Genomic DNA, 23,792 nt, shown 5'->3' with positions numbered 1-23,792 from the left:
CTGGAAAACGGAGAGACAGCAGGAATGAAGCCAACAGAAAAGAGTGCAAGCTATGATAAGGAAAAAGAAGATGGAAATTCTGAAGAATAGCAATTACTTGATAATAAGGGTTTATTTAAGTATGTGAGATACTGGAAGCCTGTCCGTCCAATGGATTTCAAGGATGCAAAGAAAGCCAATTAAGGGGAACAGAATTTTTCCAGAGAGTTTTGACAACTTTGCTTGCCAGCAGGGCATATGGTACAGACGAAATCAGTGAATACAAAGAAGAGTCAAATTAGTTTCACATCAGTCCCGTGCAACAGTGCAAAAAAAGCATTGCCTTGCACAGCGACATCAGGCCTGCTGTGCGAGCTCTCTGGGGTTGTGGCTGGAAGAACCTCTGCCAGAGCTAGGGACAACCTGCAAGACAGGGACTCGTGTGGACACGCTGAGTCCGTGGGAGCTGCCTCTTATTTCTGAAGATTTTTTTCATGCTGTTAGGAGCCTGTGGGGGTTCAGCTCTGCTGCTTGTCCGGCCTCTCTGGGGAGCACGGCAGTCAGGACAGCACCGGCTCAACAAAAAGTGCACAACAGCAGGCGGTCTTCCACTCTGGTTTATTCTTTGAGGCCCCAGGTTTTACTTAGCAAAACTCCTTCACTCGCAATACAAGTTTAATGCTGTCTCTGATACAGTGTATGGCTACTGTACCTTGACTTTCAATTACATTAAATCCTATTATAATCACTTTCTTTATAACAAATCCTCTTTAACACCTGAAAAGCTCAGTTCCCATGGGTGCAGTGCTGTGTTCTTGAAATCAAAAACAGAGGAATTCTAATGGAAATGCATTAACTGGGAGAACACCGAAAATGTGCCTGGCATGAAAGGACTTCAGCATGCAGCTTACATTCAAATAGCACTGGAGGAAAAAAATTCCCAGAGCCAAGCACTTGTACACCAGCTGCCTTAAGATAGAGTGTCTGAATCACTGTGTTATCACAGTAAAACATCTTGTATGGAAAATCATCACTATCCAAAGACAGGTCAAGTACAGGTTATCTAAGTACTATTATTATAGAACTGAATGTTTTCCATCAAAACAGGAGCAAGAATTTGAAGAGATTTACAGTGATGGCCAAAAGGCTCAGTGGTATAGTGAATAAACCATGAAGCTTCTTTGCAACTTTTCTTTTTTTGTTGCTTTTTTTTTTTTTCCTAGCAGGAAGGCACTAAAAGTAGGATGCCACATTTTGTTACAATTCTTTTCATGGTTCTAGCCTTCCTGGAAAAATAAGAGATTTTGTGTACGATTCACATGGTGTTTGGTTTTTCTTATATAAAAAGTTACCCTGCTGCTGTCTATTGAAATGAGAAATAATGACTCTATCGCACTTCGTTGGGGGAGAGAGGGAGGGAGAAGATTTCTAATACAGATGCAAATCTGGTACCTCCATCCAAACAACTGGGACTTTCTCAATGCATATTACATATAGTTTGAATAAGAAATGCTCACTCAGGAGTCCTAGGAGATAGCAAGTATAATGAATGACATAATTCATATCTCCAGCGTACCATCCTCATCTTGGTTCTATTTCCCATGCCAGTGGAGTTTGCTGAGGGAACCTGAAAACCTGAGCTACACCTATATGGTTAGGAGTTACGTATGGGGTCCTCTCACACACTGGTCAAACACCGAAGAGGAGATAACACCTTTGCGTACGGTTCTTAGCTGCAGAAGAATCCTCAAATTTGTTCTTATTCTGTCTAAATATTGGTTCATCTCTATGTTTTCAGTACAAGACCTAACTGGAAAAGACATTGCAGAGACACTGGTTGTAGTAAATGTTGCATAAATCTTGCTTGTGAAATAATTAAACACATCTGCTGCAACTTACACAACCCCTCTGGTACATATGTACGAGGATACCTTCTTGAAGGTACTTCAAGAAGTACCTCTCTTCTGATTTCTAGCAGTGGTGCTGCTAAATGCTTTGCTCAGCTGGGAGAACTTCCCATATGGTCCTTCTAGACCACATCAACAACAAAAAAATGAAATCGTTATCATGGTTTTCCTTTGTAGGCAACTGCCTTCTGGCCTACAGCTCCGGGTATGAGTAACATATCTATGAAATTTCTGGAGCTGCTCCATCTTGTGCAGAGAAGGACATTTTCTTCAAGTTTTGAACCTTCTGAGATGCTGTGTTGCAGTGTGTTTTCACTTGTACAGACCATAGGTTGTAAATAGGGTGGATGGGTCATTGAACCCTCAGGGCATGACTGTACCTACTTTCTTGGTAACTTAAGCAGCTCTGCACCGCCCTGCTAGCTTTCCTTGATAGTGTTCATCCTCCTTGCTCATATTTCTGCTCCTGCCATCTTCTCATCTGAAAAGGGTTGTGCAGAAACTCCATGGACTTTCAGCTGAGCCCCGTCCCTGATTTGTCTGTCCATGGGGCCACACAGATATACTTGCAATAAGAGGTTGTGGGAACGGAGGGCAAGGTCCCAGGGGAAGGGTGGTAGGGCCTGTTTTGGTGACAGTGCGGCTCTAGATCAGCTTATGATGACTGTGAACCTGTACCCTAAGGAGTTGAAGTCTGTCATTAAGTGTGTACACATATTTGTCCTTGATTTTCAAAGCAGGGAGACGGGAGTATATGATGGCAGGTTCTGCTGTTCATATTGTTAGAAACGGCAAAACATGATGGCTTTGTTGAATGGTGAATGTGCACTGCAACATAAGGCAATACTCTCTTCCAAAGGAAAAAAAAAACCCTCTTATTTTTTTCTGCATAGAAATCTTTTTATAGATTATTGTAAGTATAATTCTCCGGAAGTAGCATACTTCTTTTTGCAAAGTGGAGATAAAAAATTGTCTGAATTTTGTGGAAAGGTTATGTAACTGTACTCTTTCTTTAAATAATAGTTTTTATTCAAACTGCTTACATTCTCATCAGTAGGAAAAAAGAAAAAAAAGCATATTTTCCTAGCACAAAAGGTAATTTCCAAAGGACTGTAATTAGTTCATGAAAACTCTACCTTTTGTCATATCTCCTCAGTTGAAATGGTAAAAAGAATGGACCTTTTTCATTGTTAAGACAAAAACAGGGCACATGAAGTAAGGGACCATATGACAAGTTGTGTCTTAGGTCTACAGAAAATGATAGTGCAGCAGCACTGTGGATTCATGACTTCTCACTTTGATTGCCAACTCTTGGAAAACCTAGAAGTGGCAACTGTCGTCTATTTCTTTGCTCATCTCTCCTGAGAGGGAACTTGGAACCTTATAAGAGGGAGGTATATTTCAAGCACTAATGGGGAGACAAGAAGAAAGTTATAAAAGCCCTAATCCTGCAAGGTGACTCTATCAAAGTCACATATACTTTTTCTCTCTGAGGATCAGCTGAGTTCATCATCTTTCTTTGGCCCTAAACAGGAGGAAGGGATGCTAACATAAGGAAAAAGACTGGCAGAGATTTGGGTGAAAGGAAAGGAAAGAGACAAGTAAGGAACTAAAAAGAACTAAAAAGAAAAGGGACAAATTGAAGGTAGTGGGTAGTAAAGAATGGCACCTGCTGAAAAAGAATGGTCTGGCAGAAAACATATTTACAAAAATAATTGTGATCATTTCATTTTGGGTGAAGCTTTTGAACACTGTATGAAAAGATCATAATTTGTAGCGATAGCCTCAGGTCTTTCATCCAGTTTGAGAAATACGTAGTGAGGGCATGGACTACTTTGTGATTAAACTTAATTGTAAACCTTTTATAATAAATTTATTTAAAACAAAGAAAAGAAAGAAAAGAAAGAAATTATGGGAAGAAGAGAGAGTAACTGAAATCTCATCCTCTCATGCTTGTCTTTCTTGTATGTTCTTGGAATGAAACACTGCCAATAAGCAATTTATTTATAATAATAAACACATGATGCAACCATTTCTGTTGTGGATGAAGAAGGGAGAAATATCCTCTGAATAAAGGTTCCTCTTTACATAAAGATATAGCTAATCCTAAAATCCTAAAAAATGATACTGTAAATAAATTTGGGGCCTATAAATAGGACTTAATTTTAAAAGGCTTACTTAAATAGGCCCAAGCCACAAAATAGAAGTTTATTCAAATAGGGTTTTAAATAGAAGTTTATTTGAGTAAGCACAAGCCACAAATTTCAAATCCAGATTTAGAAACCCCCAAATTTTAGGAGTGTTTGGAGCTATGGTTTTTGTTTCATCCCATTATAATACTAGAGGTTACTTGTCATTCAGATTAGGGTTCACATTTCATATGAGTCAAAAATCTGGAGTTTGATTCTTTGGTCTGGTTAAAAGCTGTAACTAGTGAATGAACAACAACCTCTTTTTTTTTTCTTTTTTTTTTTTTCCCAGTTGCATTTTTATCAAATACTACAATTTTCTTTAGTAGTTCTGTTGTTGTTCTATGCTTAACAACCATTTTTAACCTGCGTTTTTTCAATAACCGTAAAGACATTGACTATTAAGGTAATGAAATTAGTGAAGGTAGGAGAATGCTAAAAAAACATTACAAGGTACTACTAAACATGTATCTAAGGGGATTGAAAATATTATATGGTTTATTACTTGAGAAGCAATGTGGGATACTGTAACTAAAATCTGTTTCATAATTCATATACACAAGAGGGTAGACTTACGGTTGCAAATGATGTAACTCAGCATAAATTTGATGGAACCATGCCAATTTCTAACGGGAGGCTCTCTGCCTCTCAGAGGGGTTGGCTTTGGCTTCTGAAAAAAATTACCAGTGCAGTGACAGTCTCTTCCCCTGCAGCTGGCACTGAGGAGCTCGGTGACAAAAGGCTGGTGCTGCCCTTGATGGGACCTGGCTCTGAGAGCAAGCAATGGCCATGCTTTGCCTAAAGGGTGGTCTTGGTGGGGCGAGTGAGGAAGACATAGGCTTTGATATTCTCTGAAGTAGAAAAGACAAGAAAGACACAGCTAGATAAGCAAATTGCCAAAGCTGCGGCAGCCCCAGCATTGGTCTGTCCAGTTCCCTCTGCTGGGGAGATGGGCGCAGGTTAAAAAAACACCATCAATATAAGGAGTGCAAAGTAAATATAGTAGTTAATGATGAAACTATGTGTGGCTGGAGCTTTTCGGTAGAGCTCCTGGCTAAATCTGGTGAATCATTATGCTTTGGGGAAGCAGAGGAACTTGTCATGTGAAATGCAGGATCGCGTTCATAGGGAACTGCAAATGCCTTTTTCTGCTGTGCCACAGACTGCTACTGCGGCAGGTAAAAAGATGACTATTAAGAAATGACTCCACCTTGCTCAACTTATCTGCTTTTTGGGCTCAGTTCTGTTTTGCAACAGCAAAGCGTGTTACAGGCTCAGTGAGTGAAAGCCTGACCCTGGTGAAGCCCGTGAGTTTTTTGTTACGGCCTGCAGTGGAGCAGGGATTTTAGCCTTAGGTCACATCTGCTCTGAAAAAATAATGTAAAAAAACAGCCAAGGTCCTCTGAGACTGGAAGTGCCTAAAATTCCCTTACTAATATTGCTCTGTTCTGCCCTTTGAATACTTTGCTTACCCCTTTCTGGGCGGCCTGACTACACACGAGATCTGGAAATTTGAGTGGAGGAGCAGGACAGTATTAGCAGGTATTTGTTGATTATAAAAAAGTAGACTAAGGGAAATGCAGAGAAATTTCTTAATTTTTCTGAAACTACATTGCCATCCTTACTGGACTTCTCACAGGCTCCTTGTCATTTTACTCATATGATTCAGTATTTAGCCATGTCTTTCTTTAAATCGAGAATAATAAAAAGAACTTTTGCTCACCATTTCATTAATTCCTCTTTTACACCTGCTCAAAAGCCCGATTCTCCCGGCTGTAGCATGCTCAGAGTTGAGAGCCTGCAGAATAAATACAAGCTAATACGCTAGAAATAATGCGGTATCCCTGTGGAAGCAGAATTAAGCACTTGATTTTGACCCCATGTATAGTGAGGCTGTTAGGGAAAAAAAAAAAAAAAAGAAGGATTGCAGAACTGTGATACAGTGTTTTAGAAATTTTATATACCTTCTTGTGTAGCTTCAGTAGGCTGCTGGAGACCTAAAAGGAAGCTCAGCTCAATTAATACGAGGCAGCCGAATCTTTTCAAATAGCAGATAGCCTTTGAGTTTCAGGAACGTATCTTATGCTTTTGGCAAAGGTTGATGAGTCATATATATTCCTTGTGTGTTCAACATGAGGATCAGGCTAAAATTAACCCCATTCTGAGGCAGAAGGTAGCCAACTTGACACTGTGATCCATTATGCTAAAGAGAAATGTTTCTGTCTAAACCCAGAGGTAAACTGCACAGACAAGAAGTCATTGAAATGAATTATGTGGCCAATCTTGTTAGGCCTAGGTCAGAAGCAGAGATATCTCTCTATTTCTGTCCCTCCACCTCCTAAGTACATTTAGCCTTTACACTATTAGACTTCCCTGGGCCCTTTTTTAAAATGTCACCTGCTCTACGAATTCCAGCATTTTGTATTTTTAGATGCTGGGGTCAAGATGAGTGCAAAAATAATGACATTTCTGCCCTTACAAGTAATTCCTTCATTTTATTGCTTGTAGGAATGAGCCATAATATGGAGTGAAGGAAAACTGCTTAACCATTTTAACCTCTCAGAGTCTGAGAAAGAAATTACAAAGAAAACGAGCCTCTTCCTAAGCCGATGACCCTCCTTGTACCTACCACCTTCATGACAAAAACCCTTCCTGGTGTGCTTTTGAAGATACTTGCATGGTGGACAGTGGGGGAGTGTATTGTCAGGTATTATGTTCCTCTAACCTTTCTGGAAAGCAGCTTCACCAGAAAACCAGCTGATCTGATACTCTTATTTCATGAATAGCAATTTTTTTTTAATTTCATTTAACATCTTCTATTTTTTTTTTCCTTCAGAGCGAGGTCAAATGCTTGTTCTAGGCCTCTCTTTCTGTCTTTGAATTAAGATCCTTTTCTCTCCCTCCGCTCTCCCTTAATGTGCAAGGCTATATCTCCACTCCTGAACCAGGAAGGGAAGTAGTTTTATGTGGAATCGATTATTACTGGCAGACCCCAACCTGCAATTTGCGAATGGGAAGATCTGGCTTAAAATTTTTTTCTTCTAAGAGATGCCGCTGAGTCTACAGTAATTTCCATTTTAAGTGTGGGGATATTTTCTCAAATTAGCATAAACTTTCAAAACATAAATAAAAAAACCCCTTAAAAACACATTTTGCATTTTTAACTAGAAGGTGCATTATATTCCAGACCTGGCCATAAGTGGGTATAATAGCTTCTCATTGTCATTGCCGTATTTTGAGGTTTGGATCAGTGAATCTCTTACATACTTCAAGGAAAATAATCCATTTTCCCTTCTGTTAAGCAGGAAGAATAATTTTACGTGTCCAGAGATAGAAAAGAAGATATTGAATGCAACACATACATACACGCTTCTTGTCTTTAGTTTCTAAGCAATTCTGGTCTTTGATTCTTTATTGTCTCAAAATGGTGTTTTCTGTTGCTGCCCTTCACCAGCTGAGATTGCTTCCAAATATGAAGAGCGAGGCTATTAAAGAGAAAAGACACTCTTACAGAGCTATTCTCAGAAACAGCGTATTAAACTGAATCTTCTGGGAATGCATTTTTAAAAACGGATCCGATTTGCCATAAAGCTGCCTTGCAGTGGTTAACCTGGTGTAGTTTTCCACAGGGGAATATATCCAAGTGTGGTGGTGGAGTAAAGAAAAGCATGTGTTTTTTATTAAGAACTTTTAGCCCTTTACCATTTCTGTAAGGAAACACCACCACAGATGATAACTGAGCAAAGAAAAGATCGTATTTTAAGTGAATTCCTCTGCAATCAGTGATGATTTTTCATGCCTTTTCATCACTTTTATTAGTATTTTAAAGGAGCAAGAAAGAACACATAGCTATTAAACCCATGAAACCCTCCACAAACCCTTTGGTGCAAAAAAGAAAAAAATCCAATCTAAACTGCTCATTATCATTTCAACGTTTGTCAAAAACATGATTTAAAAATAGAAAGGAAGGAGAAATTACGTGTTGATCTATATTTAGCGTAATCAGGCTTTTGAATGAAGTTTTGAGGCCCATATTTTCATAATTGTGTGTGTGCAACTGATTGGAATTTTATGGCAGGCAAGTTTTCCTTGAGGGAGGGAGATAGATTACTGAGTCAATATTTGAGGGCTCTTTTGTTTTGCTTTGTTTTAATGTGATTGAAAAGTCTGGGTGGCAGCCATGATAGGTGCTTTATAGCTCACAGATTAGGAAAAAGTGAAATAATTATGCATAGTCAACAATCAATTGGTTGCACATGGTCAAGACTGGGGAGCAGCAGTTTAAAATATTTGTCTCATGCTTTACATTCATGGAAATACCATATGAAGCGGTACTACTGATCAGGATAATTTACTTGAGAAGAGGCTTCTGGATCAAGTTAGTTTGTATTTCTTGGAATTTCAGCTCTCCTTCAAATGCTACCTGTGAGGCATTTGGTGAAACGAAGGGGCAGGGGAAGAAGGGTGTTGTGCTTTCTGCTAAATATTAATAAACAACAAAGCAGAAAGCTTTGCTTAACGCTTAAAGATTTTAAAGTATACTCCTCCTGTGCTCTAAAAGTCCTTCGTATCTCAACAGCTTTGTGTTATTCACAAAAATTTATTGAAAAAAAGAAAGAAAAGAAAAGAATACATCTATATACAGGGCTACCTACTTCTATCCGTGGGTAGGTAAGGTTATTCCAGCAGGATGCAGGTGACCCTTAGACCACTACTGGCTACATACAATATTTTAAGAATTCTGGGAAACGCATTAAGAAGTTATACTTCTGGAAACAATACTCCTCTGTCAGATCTTGTAAAGCAATACAAACCAGAGAGATTCCATAAACTTTGCAAGTTTTGTACAGCCATGTTTCTTGAAAAAGGCAACTCCCCTGTTGCCCTTGGCTCTGAGTAAAAGTTTTGACTTCTCTTTTGCCATGCAATTGGAATAAAAATTAATCCCTCAACTTAATGAGATATTGTCAATTAAAGTAGTTGAGAGACCACATTTTCTTCTTTTTTTTTATTTCTTCTAAATGCTTTACAGAACCAAACATTAATTAAAATATATAGACACGCATGTGTGCCCACGCATACACACACACACAAATGCAGATGTAGTCCTAGATGGAGCAGCATTTGATCTCCTAAAATGTCAACTAAAGTAATTTTATTTTTTTAAATATAAAATTAAACCATGTATTATTTGAAAAACTTGACTTGAAACACTTTGAGCTTCATTTTTCAGTGTTTCCAACCCTCTGTGTTTCCCGAAATGGAGTTGTGTATTGTTACTGAAGAAAACACGAAAAAAAAAAGGCATTTAAACTGAACTTCATAAATTTCAGGTATCCTGAATCAATGGCTGTTTTAGGAAAAGGTGCCCTGTTACTGTGATATTTCTCTGCCCTGTTAGACATAACAATTTGTGCCAGACTGAACACTGGAGAATTTGTATTTAAAAAAGTTGTAGAGTCATCATTTCTGTTTTATTCCCACTTTATCCTAGGCTATTCATAGTAATAATAATACTATATAGCTCTGTTCTGAATCCTTAATTGAGGGGTCTGAGAGATCTTTAAAAAAAACCAACAAACAAACGAACAGACAAACAAAAAAGAAAAAAAAGTGTATGTTTTCCTGATTTTAAAGCTGTGGAAGCACAGACAAAGTAGAGGAAAGTGATTTTCTCAGTGTCACTCATGAGGCCAGTGCCAGAAACAGGGACAAAATCCAGATTTGCTGAGAACAATATAACATGCTATCCACTTTCCAGAGGCGAAAAAGCATTCTTCCCTATGATGGGATGATATCACAAACACTCTTCCTCAGGCTACTTGTCTACCAAGCATGCACAGGAATGATTTTTCTCATGTTTATTATCACTCAATCTATTTTTTACCCTGGAACTAAGCACAAGAGACCCATGCTAAATTTCACATCTCAGAATCTGACACTTTTGCAGGAGCTGTGTTACCAGTTTCGTTGTTTTTTTTTTTTTTTTTTTTTTTTTTACAATGAGAATAGGTCCTTCGTTCTTCCATTCCTCATAAAACTGACAAAAATATTTCCATCAGAATTTCCTTTTAAAAATCACCTCAGGCACTGTCTAATAATGAAAAATTGAAAATAGCCCTAAGGTTGAATGTTTGGAGCAATCATATCTGTGAAACTGTTGTGTCTTAAAAGCAACATGTCTGGACATGTTTGGTTTTGGAGGCCACTTGGGAAGGCAGTCACACGCATGGCCACGAGCAGTGGTTGTGACACACCCCAATATCCACGGTGTGCCCGGTGCGGCTGACTGAGTTTTTCCTGCACAACAAAATGTTTCTTCTGGACTTGTTTCTTGCTTGCTGCCCCGCATCTCATGGTTAAGGGCTTGCATGAATTAAGAACCCAGAATATATAGGTGGACACCACTTTAATTTCAATGAGATAGGTGGCAAATCGCTTGAGAATTAGGCTGAGACAGTAACTACTACCATAAAACCAGACTTTTGGAGATAACGAAAATCCAGCATTAAAATGCTGACCAGAATTTAAAAAAAAAATTAAGTAAAAACCCCTAGGACTCTTACATCTTCCAAGGGCCTGTGTGGTTTGCTTTGCCAGACGTCTATTGAACAGAGTAGATACGGCATGACCTCTTTGCAGCCAGTTTTTGTTTTGTCTGGGGAAAGGCGGAGCTGTAATTTTGGCATCAAGAGAAGCTTCTTCCCTCGTAGTGGAAGAGCTTGCTTTCTCCTCTTCAACTCTGCAGGTGGGAGAAGGTGACTGGAAGAGTGAGAAGGTTACAAACACTTTGCCTGAGTTTCTCTGGTCTGTGGAGTAACAGCAATGAAGATCTGGGCTTGTTGGCGTCTTATATATTCATGTTTTTCTCATTTTTTCAAAGGAAACTCAGCTTCAGTGGTGTCATCACCTGGCTTAGTGTTGACTTTGCAGTCAGCTGACTTGTTACATTTGGATAAAATTCAGTGCTCTTACAGCCGTGTCCTGACAGGGACTTTCATGCAACAATGCCGTTGACTTCAATGGGAATTCCGTATATGAGACAATGACTGGAAATGCCTGTAGTATTGCACATAGTGACACTGCATCCCATGAAAGCAACACAGAACAATAGCCAAAGGTCTCACTAGGCAATAAAATTATGTCTAGTTTCTTTACTTTCCTCGCCCCTTGCCCCTCACCTCTTGGGAAGCTTCCATGGCACGAGGTGTAAATTTTGGGGCTGTTAATTTCTGCCATCCCTTTTCACTGAATGAGATCCGAAAAATATGCCACGACTTAACCATTCTACTTACAAAGTATCCAGTGAAGAAGTTTTTAATACAAAAATGCACACAACTGACATTTGGTCTTGTAAATTTTTTTCATCTAAAAAAGGAAATGAAATTGTTTTATTTTACTAAAATTAAACAATGAGCCCTAATGACAGGAATGATATTGGGCTTGATCCAAAACCCTCTGAAGTTAATGCAGAGACTTGCATAGACTCCAGTGGGCTTTGGATGAGACCAATTTTTTCACTTAAAGACAAGGCATGAGCTTTGTTACAGAACTGTACTTGTCCTCATTTGCTTGGTATTGGACGCCTGCTGTTCATATAGTAGACATGTTTTAACCTGTTTGATCTTTTTCAGCTGTGACATAATTAGAATGAAAAAAAACCCAAACCTCCAAATCTACACATGTATCATAAGTGTGTGACTGTGTGTTTGCTATGGGTGTCTACAGATAAGTGCATGCATACATAATTTACAAAAAAAACATGACACTGCCTTTCCAGGACACTGATAAGTAAGTCGAATATTATCCTGGAGAAAAAGAATGGCAAATTTGATGCTTCCTTAGCTGTGTAAAGCTATTATTTCACTTGCTCCGAGTAGCGGATTTTTTCCTCCCCAATTACCTGGGCAGGGATTTCCCTTCCAAGGGATAAAGAACTGTCCTCCTACAACTGCCCCCTTTTTCTCCCACATGCTCTCAAGCCCAAGCCCTTTTTTGAGGAACAGGGTTTGCTTAGTCATTTAAGCTGCTCATCACAAACAGGCTTCATGAGAGTAATTTATTGCTCACAAATGCGTCAGCAAACTGCTCATTTACACATATCAGAATTTGTTCATTAATAAGCCCACTTATTTAGGAGGGGTTTTCAAAATATTTGTTCGCTTTACAACGAGTATGGTACCTTGAGATGACAGTTTCCTCCCCACAAATTGAGGTCAAATTACCCCACCCAGATAAACCAATAGCAAATGTGAATCAAACAGCCAAAAAAGGTTTTCCTCTTTATAGAGGGAGAACATCCATATTTTAAGTTTGCATTGCATCCTATCAGATAATGTTAGACCTTATCATCTCATGCAGTACTTACAGTACCCATAAATCACTCATTCTGACATAAATGCAAAGAATATTCATTCTTTTCTTTGAGCAGAATGCAATCATGCCTTAATACTGCCTTAAAACCAGTGAGGAGTCATATCCAATAACTATCCCAATTATCTCTCAGCACAATGTTTTCCACCTGCAAGGAATGATTATGTGTCAGTAACGATGATAAAGTCCTTAAAGAGATGTTGATGCCTCATGGAAAAAAAATTTGAAAGGCATATTGTTTAGAGAGAGTTCTGCTTACAGACTGCATCATATATATCTGAGGTATTTCTTTTCCCTATTTTTTATTACTAAGGACATATGCATAAAGAGATATTGTGTCTCAAGGAAATAATCATTATATAGCTAAAGCAAAAACTAGCAATCATTTGTGTGTGCTCTATGCTTGCTTTGGCAGAGACTTCACCAATGACCTTGGGGGAAGTTCTGTAACTGCTCTGTGTCCTACTCCAAAGTAAAGCAGAGACAATGGTCGCATGAAACTGAGTATTAATTCGTGGCGAGGTGTTCCATACCCTTGGATGGAATGTGCCAGGAAAGGGGTTAGAGTATGTTCTTGCCATTTATACCAGAAGTCATATTTCTCTTCCCGTTGAGCCTAAATGCAGAAACGAACATTAGTCCATTACTCTGTTAGATGCTGTAATAAAAGGCGTACTGAAAAAATTGTGATCTAAGTAGTAAAAAGCAAGAAAAAAGGGACAGAGGAGACCGTGACATTGAGAGGTGACAATCTTTTATCAAAGTTACAGAATGTTTTGGTATCAAAATATGGAAGAGAATCTGCATTTTGTGTTGTGGTTGTTAACTCTATATGGGCAGATAGAAACAGAGCTGTCCTAACCCCACTTGGGCTCTAACCTGCTGGAACTGTTAGATAATTGCATTAGACAAAGAGCTATCAGAGGAGTTTTGGTCTGTCTGTGCCCTCTGTGTGAGCAACTCTGGGTCTCACAGCATAAAATGTTTACTAGACCACATCCCATCTGACGGCTGGAGGTAGTGAATGTGCTTGCGTTGCAGAAATCCACTCTTATTTGCAGACCTCACCAACATTCACTCAAAATCTGCTCTCCTTGCAGCATCATTTTAAGTGTGTTTTAATGAGCTGTTCCTCCTCCAAAACAAGGAAAGTACCAGAAACATATTGCTTGCAGTTACCTCCCTTCCTCTTTCCCTCCCTCCCTTTTTTCCCCCCCTTTCTCCTGGAAATCTTTGAAGAGATTCTCCATCTTGTTATTGAAAGGGTTTCCAAACCACAGGCTCCAAATATCAGGGTTCGCTTTACCCGTTTCTATCCTTAAAGCATCATAAACATCTTTATACCAAATATCCATTGTTTTCACCAAGACCGAATGCCAATGCCCACAAACAAAATTTTCAGAAGGCAAACTCTTACAGACTTGATGCTTTCACCAAAAGTTTTAGCCACCTGCAGCTCCCAGTGACTTTAGCAGGATTAGGAGTGACTGCTGTTTCTGTACAGAAAATCACTTCTCTGCAGAGGTCTGTGTTTGAGTTTGGACGACTCGCTGTAGGCAGCCAGGTGGGAGAATTATGGTCCTTCGCAGGGTCCCTTCAGCTTGTTACCATGAGATGGACAGTCCGATGAGTGAACCACAAAGGTTTACATAATCACTTGAACTTTTAATTACATCCCTGTACTGAATTAGCTCCCATCATTTTTGAATTTATGTATCCCTTGTTTTAATTGACTGTGCTCCTTGATCTGGCTGTCATCATGCAAAATGTGTTGTTCAATGGTTTTAATAACTTCCTGCGTGCGCAGCAAGCAGTATCTAGCATACGTTAAGGGACACATGTCAATCATAATCAACTTACTCTTAAATTTCGTTGCTTTTGTGGGTTTAAATCAGATCCTTAATGCTACTCGAAATCTTCTTTTGTGGTTACATTTTAATGCCTTTTTGCTAAACCTTCCAGAGCAATGTCCTTTCCTGGCGACTGATACATCAAAACTGTAAGTGCCAGAGGGGGAAAAATCCTGACATTGAAATGTGCAAAGATACAAATGACAGACTGTTCACTCAACTCGTACATTCAAAATTATCTATTTTGTCCTTCCCAGAGTGAAATGGCTGCTCTGGCATAATTGTGGGCTCTTGTATGATGTTAATCCGTAGTGTCGGAGCCATTATGATTCTGGTTCAGATATGCATGTTTTAAAAAAGAATTCTAAGAAATAGTCATTTTTACATACTCAGTCACTGACATTTTTATGTTAATAATGTTGGGTTTAATTAAAAAAAAAATTAGAAATATGGCACCGTGGGGAACTATTGGATTTGTAAATGTGCTAGCTACAAAATTCCTTGTTAAAGAAGTAAACTTCTTTGTAATCCAACTCTAGCAAACTATTTATTTTCCAGAGGATGTTAGCATTCATGAAATGTATTGGGTTTACAATTCTAGAACATCTGTTTGCTCAAAGAAGGCATTAGTGTAAGCAATAAAAGGTCTTCATATTGCTCTGCTAATATCTTGGCCTCAGTTTGCAGTAACTGTCTAGTTTCAATTTGCTCTTCATGTCCACTATCTGCTTAAACTCTCAGATGAAATTAATTGCTCCTTTCGTTATTGGCGATCTTTATACCTGTTCATTAGGAATTGTAGGGAGACACAATCACATTCATGTTGCTCAGTCATTCTTTTGGAGCAACAAAGAACAGCAATTCAGTTTCATCCGCAGCCAGGACATTTCCTGCCTGTTAACCCATATTGCATTATCAATCCCTTTTCACAGCATCATGTGTTTATTCTCAAAGCTTACTTAGCACTATGATGAGACATAAATATCTAACATCAATTTTCAAGTAATATAAAAATGTTAGGAGCACTATTCAAAATGTTAGGAGGAATATCTGAAGAAATTGATTCTTGGTCTCTTCTAATGTACATCTCCCTTATATCATACTGCCTAATTTTTTTCCCTCCTTTTAGAAAATAGTGGAAATGTGTAACTCACTACAAATGTTATCACCCACGAAAACCAGAACCCTTCACACTTTAACAGAGGAAGCATGAATCAACACTTTAACTTTGATGGAGATTTCATGTTAATGATAAAACTCCACAAAGGTTTGGACGGAGAAGACTGTTAGGATTGCTCCAATTTCAATGAGAGAGAATCTGAAAGTGTCTTTCCAATTTATGTTGAACAAATGCCAGGGGAAGGAGGTCACACACAAAGCTGGGAAAGCATTTGAAAGTTTAGCTTCAGGACATCAAAACTCTTGGCCTAAGTATTTTCCATAAGAGATTATATGATAAAGTTTACATTGCTCAGAAAAATATTATTGAAGGAAAGCAGAGAAGCTATTAAACCTTAAAAATGGGAAAACTGTGAGGGAAGGATGGTTTAATTTTATATTATCTTGGTCAGACTCTGAAAGATGTGATACATTGACATCCGATCGTGGAAATAAGCAAAAGAGAAAAGAGAAGTATGCTTTCTCATACATTTGAATCAGCCTCAGAGCTAGGGTGGAAAAGTTGCCAACATCATTTTATGCTATATATATTGATGTACAAACACCATAGGAGTTGCAGGTCAGAGCCAGATGCACTGGGCAGTGCACTATCTGAATAAAAACAAGGGCAACAGGCTTATGCAGAAAGGAGGTAAAGGAAGACAAGAAAGGAATGATACTATATTGTGAATTATAGTTTCAGCATACCAGCAAACTAACTCCTCAAAATGTTTTTGTAGGACAAAGAATTTTTTTAGGATGAACTGGTAGGAGAGCAGTCTTTCTGGGTGTTTATGAATACTCCTTCCAAACTTGAGGGGAACCTTGGGCAGAGCATTCAGAGCCAAGGATGGCAATGAAGAGCCTTGAGAAAAGAAATACCTTGTATTTGCAGCTGCTGAAAGGATATTTAAAAAAAAAAGGTAGTATGGGGCTGAATCAGTTGATTAGGCAGATGGTCCATGTGTATAGACAAGAGATGATGATGTGTATAGGCAAGAGATCTTAGAAATGCTACACAGGAGCTATGGAACATAGTATTGGGATATCTAGAGAAAGGTGCAATGACATAGATCTTTCTTATAGTACGCTAGAATAAAAAATAATAATAGTTGGAATTAGAGAGAGTAATATGTCTTGAAAGTGATATAAAGCTAAACAAGGAACACATTAAAAGACAGAAAAGGAAGGCTGTTCTGGCTTCAGTGAAGCAGTCTTCTGTGCTGGGTGGCTTTGCTCTCTGCTTTCACCCTCAGGAGTGATACACTTCTCTCTTCTTCCACATAAGGTGGGAAACTGGCTGCACTTCAGGCCAGTCTTTCCTTTTAGGTCAGTTCTTGGCTTGCTTATTTAGGTAAATGTTTTGCTAACAACAGGCCATGTTGGATCTGAGAATTGGATCCAATGTATATAGTATATAAGGTTAATAACTGTTTTGAGATTTTTACTGTAGCAAAAAGTCAAAACCCAAAAGCTCCACCAAACTGATCTTTATATTGTGGCTTTAGGCAAAATGCTGAAATTTAGGTTGCTCTAATTTTTTATACGTCAAACATGAATTCAGATAAAATAAACTTCATCCGTATTTAAGATATTAGAATCACAAAACCACCATGAAAGGGTGAACAGGTTTCACTACCTTAGAAATATACTGACTGACAGGATATAATCCAAATACATGTTTGACTCGCTGTGTTTTAATGGCTACTGTATACTTGTGGCATTAATGGATTGAGAACACTGTGTACTGCATTTCCCATCCTACATATGCAATCATATAACTTAGGTATGAGGTTGTCACATGTCCTCTGAAATCAAAGAAGAAATTGTAAACTAAGCTAATCATATTGTAAACTAAATTGTAAACTACTCATATATGTTAACATGAAATGAAGCAGCACCCTTCAATACATTGGGGAAACTCTGTGATGACTTACAACTAACTATTTTGTTGAAATAAAACACTAATTCTTCATGGGAGCCAGCAATCAGCTGTGTTGTGGAAAGAATGTCCTAAAGATTAAGATGTTTCTGGCTGTTCAGAATTTGTACGTGTACCTCCTTCATGCTACTGCACAAAAGTGTGGCTTTATGATGGATTGAAATGAAAACATATTTCTATTGTTTTAAAGTGCAGCTGTGACCTGGGATCTCAGATTAAATCCATCCCATTGCAAGTCTCTTCTTCAAAATGTGGAACATAGTTTAGATTGAGATTCAGTAGGAATTTCCAGAAATTCAGATCTAAGAGCATGGTTTCACCTGTTCAATTTGCTAGTTATATAGGCTTGGTCAATATTCTGGAGAATACGGCACTGGGACGGGATAGGGGGACAGGATAGGATCACAGGGACAGGATATAGGGTTGCTGGTTCACTCAAAGTGCTATGTCCTTAAAGGATATAGATATATTTCTTTTCTCAATGATTCTTTTACCTGCAACATTTGTAGTTCAGAAGAAGGCAAAATGGGTTTTTTTTGGGTAATAAAATAATTCAGTCAGTGCATTTGTATGAGCAGCATGTTTTTCAATCAATTAATTAGCGGTTAATCAGCTATAGGAAAAGATACAAAGCAAAGAGAAATGGTGAGATATCAAAGGGAGGAGAGAGGCCAGTATGGCCAAAGGGAGCCAGTATGGAAGAATTTCAAGTTGTAAGCTAGTATCATTGATATCCACTGGTCCCTGGTTGTTTTATTTATTCATTGACCACTTCCTCTATCAAATTATCCAATGGCTTCCTCAAATTGAAGAGATATTGACCATCATTGTGCCTGTCATGCCGGCCTCAGAATGAGCTCACATCTGTGAGCTCTTCCTGGTTTATGAAGACTGAGTTAAATTACTTTTTTAATTGTATTTCAATGAGAACTTTTTTCTTTCAAGTCAGTGCTCAACAGTGATTGATGGAAGGATGTAGGGAAACATTGGCTTTTCGCAGGATATACTGTAGATGACCTTATGTCCTATGTCCTTGTTTCATTTGAAAAGAATAATTACTAATCAATAGTGAAGGGTTAGGTGACACAGTAGGTTAATCTACTAGCCTTTTGCCTCTGGAGAGCTGGATTCTGGCTCAGGTCACATGCAAAATGGGTTTGGTGGTTTCAGCCTTGTCCCCTGTGGATGTCTGGCTATATCACAGAAAACAAGCTTGAATTTGATATGTGTTAGATGCCTGGCAGTTTCTGCTTAGGGGAATCTCAGGGCTCGAACTGTGGAGATCCAAGCATGGGCAGGATGGGCACATGCTGACATCTGCAAGAGGAGATGCAGCACAGCATTGCAGTCCACCTGACCACAGGGGACTGGACCCTCAAACAGAGTTAGGAGCATGACTCCCACTGGACCCAGGTGCTTACATATCTATAAAGACCTGAGCTTCTCTTTCTCTCAGTTTTCTGTCTGTTGGAGTCTTACAGGTACTGCCTTTCAGGACTTGTCTTTCTAAGATCATGCTTTCAGTTACCTTTTTGCCAAAATTAGCCATTCAGACAGCTGCTTTCAGTGTGTGCTTCAGAGAGGATTATTATGAGTCTTATGAGCAAAAATATTTTATCTGTTTATAAATTGGGAAAACAATATAGTTTCAGTCATTTTGTAAAAATTCTTACACCTCTGCTCAGCAGCTCCAGACCGTCTATGCTTTGGATGAGGGTCTTGACATTTTTCAGGATGCTATCCTTGTGCTGAGGTCGTTTGCAATCCTTGTATGATTGTTAGTATCAAGATTGATTTAACTTTGATAGCCTGCTGAGACTTTATTTTGTTCTTAAAGTGTAAGTGATCCCAGTCTTTAGCATAATTTGGATTTTAATATTCATTCTTGGTCTGTCCGTAAAGCGTCTGGCCTCACCGCTGAGGGTGCAGAAGGGGAGCTGAGTGTAAGATTCTGTGTTTTTTACTGTGCTTGAAGTGCTCCTCTTCTTTTAGTGATCTGTCCTATTGACTGCAGAAGGTGGAAGGGGAGAAGTGAATAAGGTTGGGAACTGCAGGCAGAGAAGAGGCCTCTTGCTCAGTGCTCACAGTTGCATCTGGAGTTGAGTGGAACTATAATTTGAGTATATAAAGTACTGTAAAATACATGATGTATTGGTATTTCATGTTGGGCACAGAAAACTAATGGACAATTTTGACGATTTTGGCCTTACTCTCTTTTCTACTCTGCTGTAAGGTAGACTCTTAATATTCGTTCTGCCCTTCAGGACATTGTAAAGATCGGTGCTTGAGAAGCATTTAGACATGACAATGTGAGTAACCTAATGAGGAGTTGGAAGGGATGAATAATTTTGTAATCACTGCGGATTTTGATAGGCCTTAAATAAGTTCAAATAACCAATGAGGAAGATGAAATGAAACTTTGAATAATCACCCATTTAGAGACTGTGCCAGGGGAAGTCCCATGGGGAGGAAGGCATATGAACATGTGAGCAAAGACAATCACACCGCATATGCAGAAGAGAAGAGTAAAGGTGCATGGGCAATCTTAATTCTGGCATTTCCTATCCCCTGAAAGAATAAATGTGGAGTCTTAATAATATCCTTTTACATAGCTTTTTTGTGTGTAATAATGTAGGCGTGATGCATAATAGTTCTGCCATGGCTGGTGAGCTGCTGTTGCGCCTGTGTGCGTAGGCTGAATTGCCAATTGCCATCTGAATTTTCTTGTTGCCTCCTCACAGGAACAGGCTGACTGTAGCACATAGTGATGCTACCCTTGCCTGTATCTGCCCTGATGGGCACTGCTAGTAGGAGCAGCTACTGGAACCCGTACACTCAATTAGTCTTTCCACGGGAATGAGGAAGCAACATGGGAAATAATTTTTTAAAGAGCTAAATGCCTCAGGCTTCATGGAGATGTTTCAAAGGGACTTCCTCACTGACACCATTTTGATTTGACCACACGGTTCATTTTTTAAGCTATCAAGCCATTTTTAAAAATAAATTTCTAACACATATTTCTAATTTGTAATATATACTTATTAGGCTTGCCATGTCATGCATTTTAATTGTGAGTTCTAAGTGACTGGTTTAACGATACTTTGCAAAGTAAACTCAACATGTAGGTCATAAGTTCAGAACGAATGAATCCCTGGATGTTTACCAAACACCAAAATTAAATTACATTCTTAATTGTTTTGCAAATACTTTGGCCTAACTAATTAAATAGGAATGACTTTCTGTGTTGCTATAGTGCAAGGAATATTAAAGTCTTTAGGACTCATTTCAAATTAGCAAACTCCTGTGCTTTCATTGTACACTATGTGGTCAACTAACACTTCAAAAAAGTAGCTCTCATACCCTCTCAAAACAGACAAACCAAATAACTAATAACGTGATACAACTTAAGTCGTAAGAAGTATCTCGACAACAGTTATTAGACTGAGTGTGTTCAGTGGTACTAAATTTCCACCCATGTGCCCTGAGGCTCTTAGGGAGTGTTCTAAAGTGTCCTAATGACTTCCTAGACTGGGAAGAATACGTATGAATAAATATTTTCTCTTTGTTTTGTCCCCTGATTCTTTACAAAGTCATGGACCCTGGTGTACCCAGGTGGAAAGGTAATTCAAAAAGTAAGTTTTGCTGTTTGCACTGAAATAGCTGAGGTTTAATTGTAACTTGATCTCTTCCAGGCATGAACCTCAGCTTCATGTACTAGTTCCCTCTCTTCAAGAAGTGTGTTTCTCTCTCAAGGTTAACAGTTTCTTTGCTCCGGAGTAAAGAGGGCAGGGCTGTGAACAGGGAGAGTCATGCAGGGTGAGGCAGACCATTCTGCGAAGGTTTCTGAAACCTTGGATTTGGCTGTTTTCAGCAGAGAGGGCTGTATATTTTCTGTGGTCCGTGATGCTGACCAAGTGGATTGCTTTTTCTGAACTGCGTATAGCTTTTTGGTAGAAGACGACTCTTTCATATTGTTGTGTCTTGCTACAAAGGATTACAATAATAAGCTAAGGAATCGTGAAGGTTTGCCTTACACAACCAGCTGTGGATAGAAGGAAGTTTTAGATAGAGTAAGTTTTGGATCTCTTAACTTTATGTGTATCCTTGTGACTTACCATAAACCTATGTATATCCAATGTATTCTTCTTGCAAAGGGATGATACAGAGAAATCAAGAGTTTTAAGGGTCCTTCTGTCTCTGTGACAGAATCATTTGCCCCTCCAGGAGGTATATTTATCCGTTTGCTGTTTTCATCCAAGTCCTTGCAGTCAGTGTTAGTGCCTAATAAGACCCTTATGAGCAATGCAAGGCACTGACAAATTTAACCTCTTCTTGAAACTAGCGGAGAAAACTTTAAGTAAGATTGTTTCATATACTCTGCCACAGGGATAAACACAGCCTCTGTAGGACAGGATGATATTCTTGAGTCCTGCCTGGGTCATTTTCAGATGTGTTCTGCAAACCAAATTAAAAATGCAGAAGATGAATTGGAGAAAAGAAAAACATCCAGTGTTTTGCATTGTTCTCAGAGACAACAATTATTAAAACATTAGTCCTGAGCAAGCATTGAGCTATGCTGGGAAAAAAGTTGTCACCCTTTTCACCTCTCTGTCAGGTTTCAGGAGAAGTGGTCATGTGTAAAGCAGCTGATGACATCAACCATTAAAGCAGAAAATGGTTCTTCTACAGTTGCCTGAACCAGAAAAAAACCCAGTCTGCTGAACTTTCTCAGAAGTTTAAAGGGATTCTGCTCTATTTAGTTAGCTGGTATTCCAGCGAGTGGCTGGAACGTTGGTCCAGGAAGCTGGACAAATGTGTGGTGTTTCCTAGTTCATTGATACGTTTTCTCTGTTTATAAGGCCTGGTTGAACACTTATGGGAAACTATATAAAATTCTGAGATAATAAATGATCACAAAGGCCTAGCTAGTTATATAAGCAAGTAAGCACGCAACCAGTATTTATATTCTAAGTTTAAATGCCTGAATAAGATGATTTTATGGAACATATTCAGTGTCTGAAATTCCGTCACAAATTAGATTTAGGAAGTTGTTTCTGGTAGCGTGATTTTACCTTTACCTTAGAATAGAAGTGAATAATCTTCAAAATAATATTGTCTTTCCAGAAAGGCAAAAAAATCCCCCAAAAAAACAAGTGAGGGCAACAAGTGTCTTTTGAGGTAAAATTTTCAAGATCTGTAAGAACAACAGTTTTGCTAAGGAATGAGGCGTTTGTGCAATCATACATAGATCAGAGGTAATTGTGCTTGTAAGAATCTTTGTGCATGCTGAAATACTCTGGCAAGTGCATATTCAATGTGCTAAATTGGGATGGGTTGCAGAAAACGTAAACTTAAAACTACCATTTTTGAAATTGCGTGTAAAATAATGGATTTTGCTGTTATGAAATTCCTTAAACACCAGGGAAACTAATGTCTCAGAAGAGGAACATAGCAAAGAAGGCAAACCAAAAATGTACCCAAAATAATACTGTGTTTAACTGGAAGTATACTGGTAAGCATATTTTATATTTTGCAAAAAGTAAAACAGAGCCCTTTTCAGAGAACTGCTGCTTCTGAGCTGATTTTACTTAGAAAATGAAGAAAATTTGCTGAGTAGATTTCTCTTCATTGAAGAGAATGTATTTTCAGGTTTGTATTAGTGATTTTGAATATTCACTTCCTGTTTCTACTAGCAGCTCTCAAATAAAGAGATTTCTCAAGTGATAGCTAAATAAATCCCATATTCAGTCTTGCTGAGAATCTTTGTTGTAAACAAAAATTTGTGGTTTCTTGGTGTCAGTTGGGAAAGGGGCTTATTGCTCATTGCGTTGCTCATTGTATTTCTTTTATCACAGCTCCTACTTTTACTGTGCAATTGCAAGTGAAAGCCAATTACTCGATGGAGTGCTGAGACGTTACGTTTTGTTTATGTGAAACAACACTTCCAGTGTAATAAATATCATATTTTTATTTGGTGGTGGAGCCCCACCTTGTTTTTCACTCACTGTGGTACAGCATGAAGTTTTCTGTACAAAGGTTCTTTGCAGAGAGGTTGGGATCAAACATCTTAAAAAATATCTGTTGCATTAAGTAAATGCACTATTATAAGAAAAGTACATCTGATATACATCACGAATCTTTTGGAACAGTTGTTTGCTGGTGTTTTCAGGCAGCGCTTACTCTACTTCTGTCCAGATTGAAACTTGAATATGAACCTGAAGAGAGTTCATATTTAAAAGTTTATAACAAAAAGATCTAACTTTTTTAAGAAGAGCTACAAATATGATAGAGTTCCTCAAAGAGATACAAGAGGACAAACAATTTCAAAGTCCAGTCATATTAAATGTGAGACGAAGTGAGAGTCCTGAATTGGGTCTGTGTGCCCTGTAATGTG

The sequence above is a fragment of the Larus michahellis genome, chromosome 3 (genome assembly GCF_964199755.1).
Source record: "Larus michahellis chromosome 3, bLarMic1.1, whole genome shotgun sequence".
Lineage (NCBI taxonomy): Eukaryota > Metazoa > Chordata > Aves > Charadriiformes > Laridae > Larus > Larus michahellis.
This window is presented reverse-complemented; position numbering follows the sequence as displayed.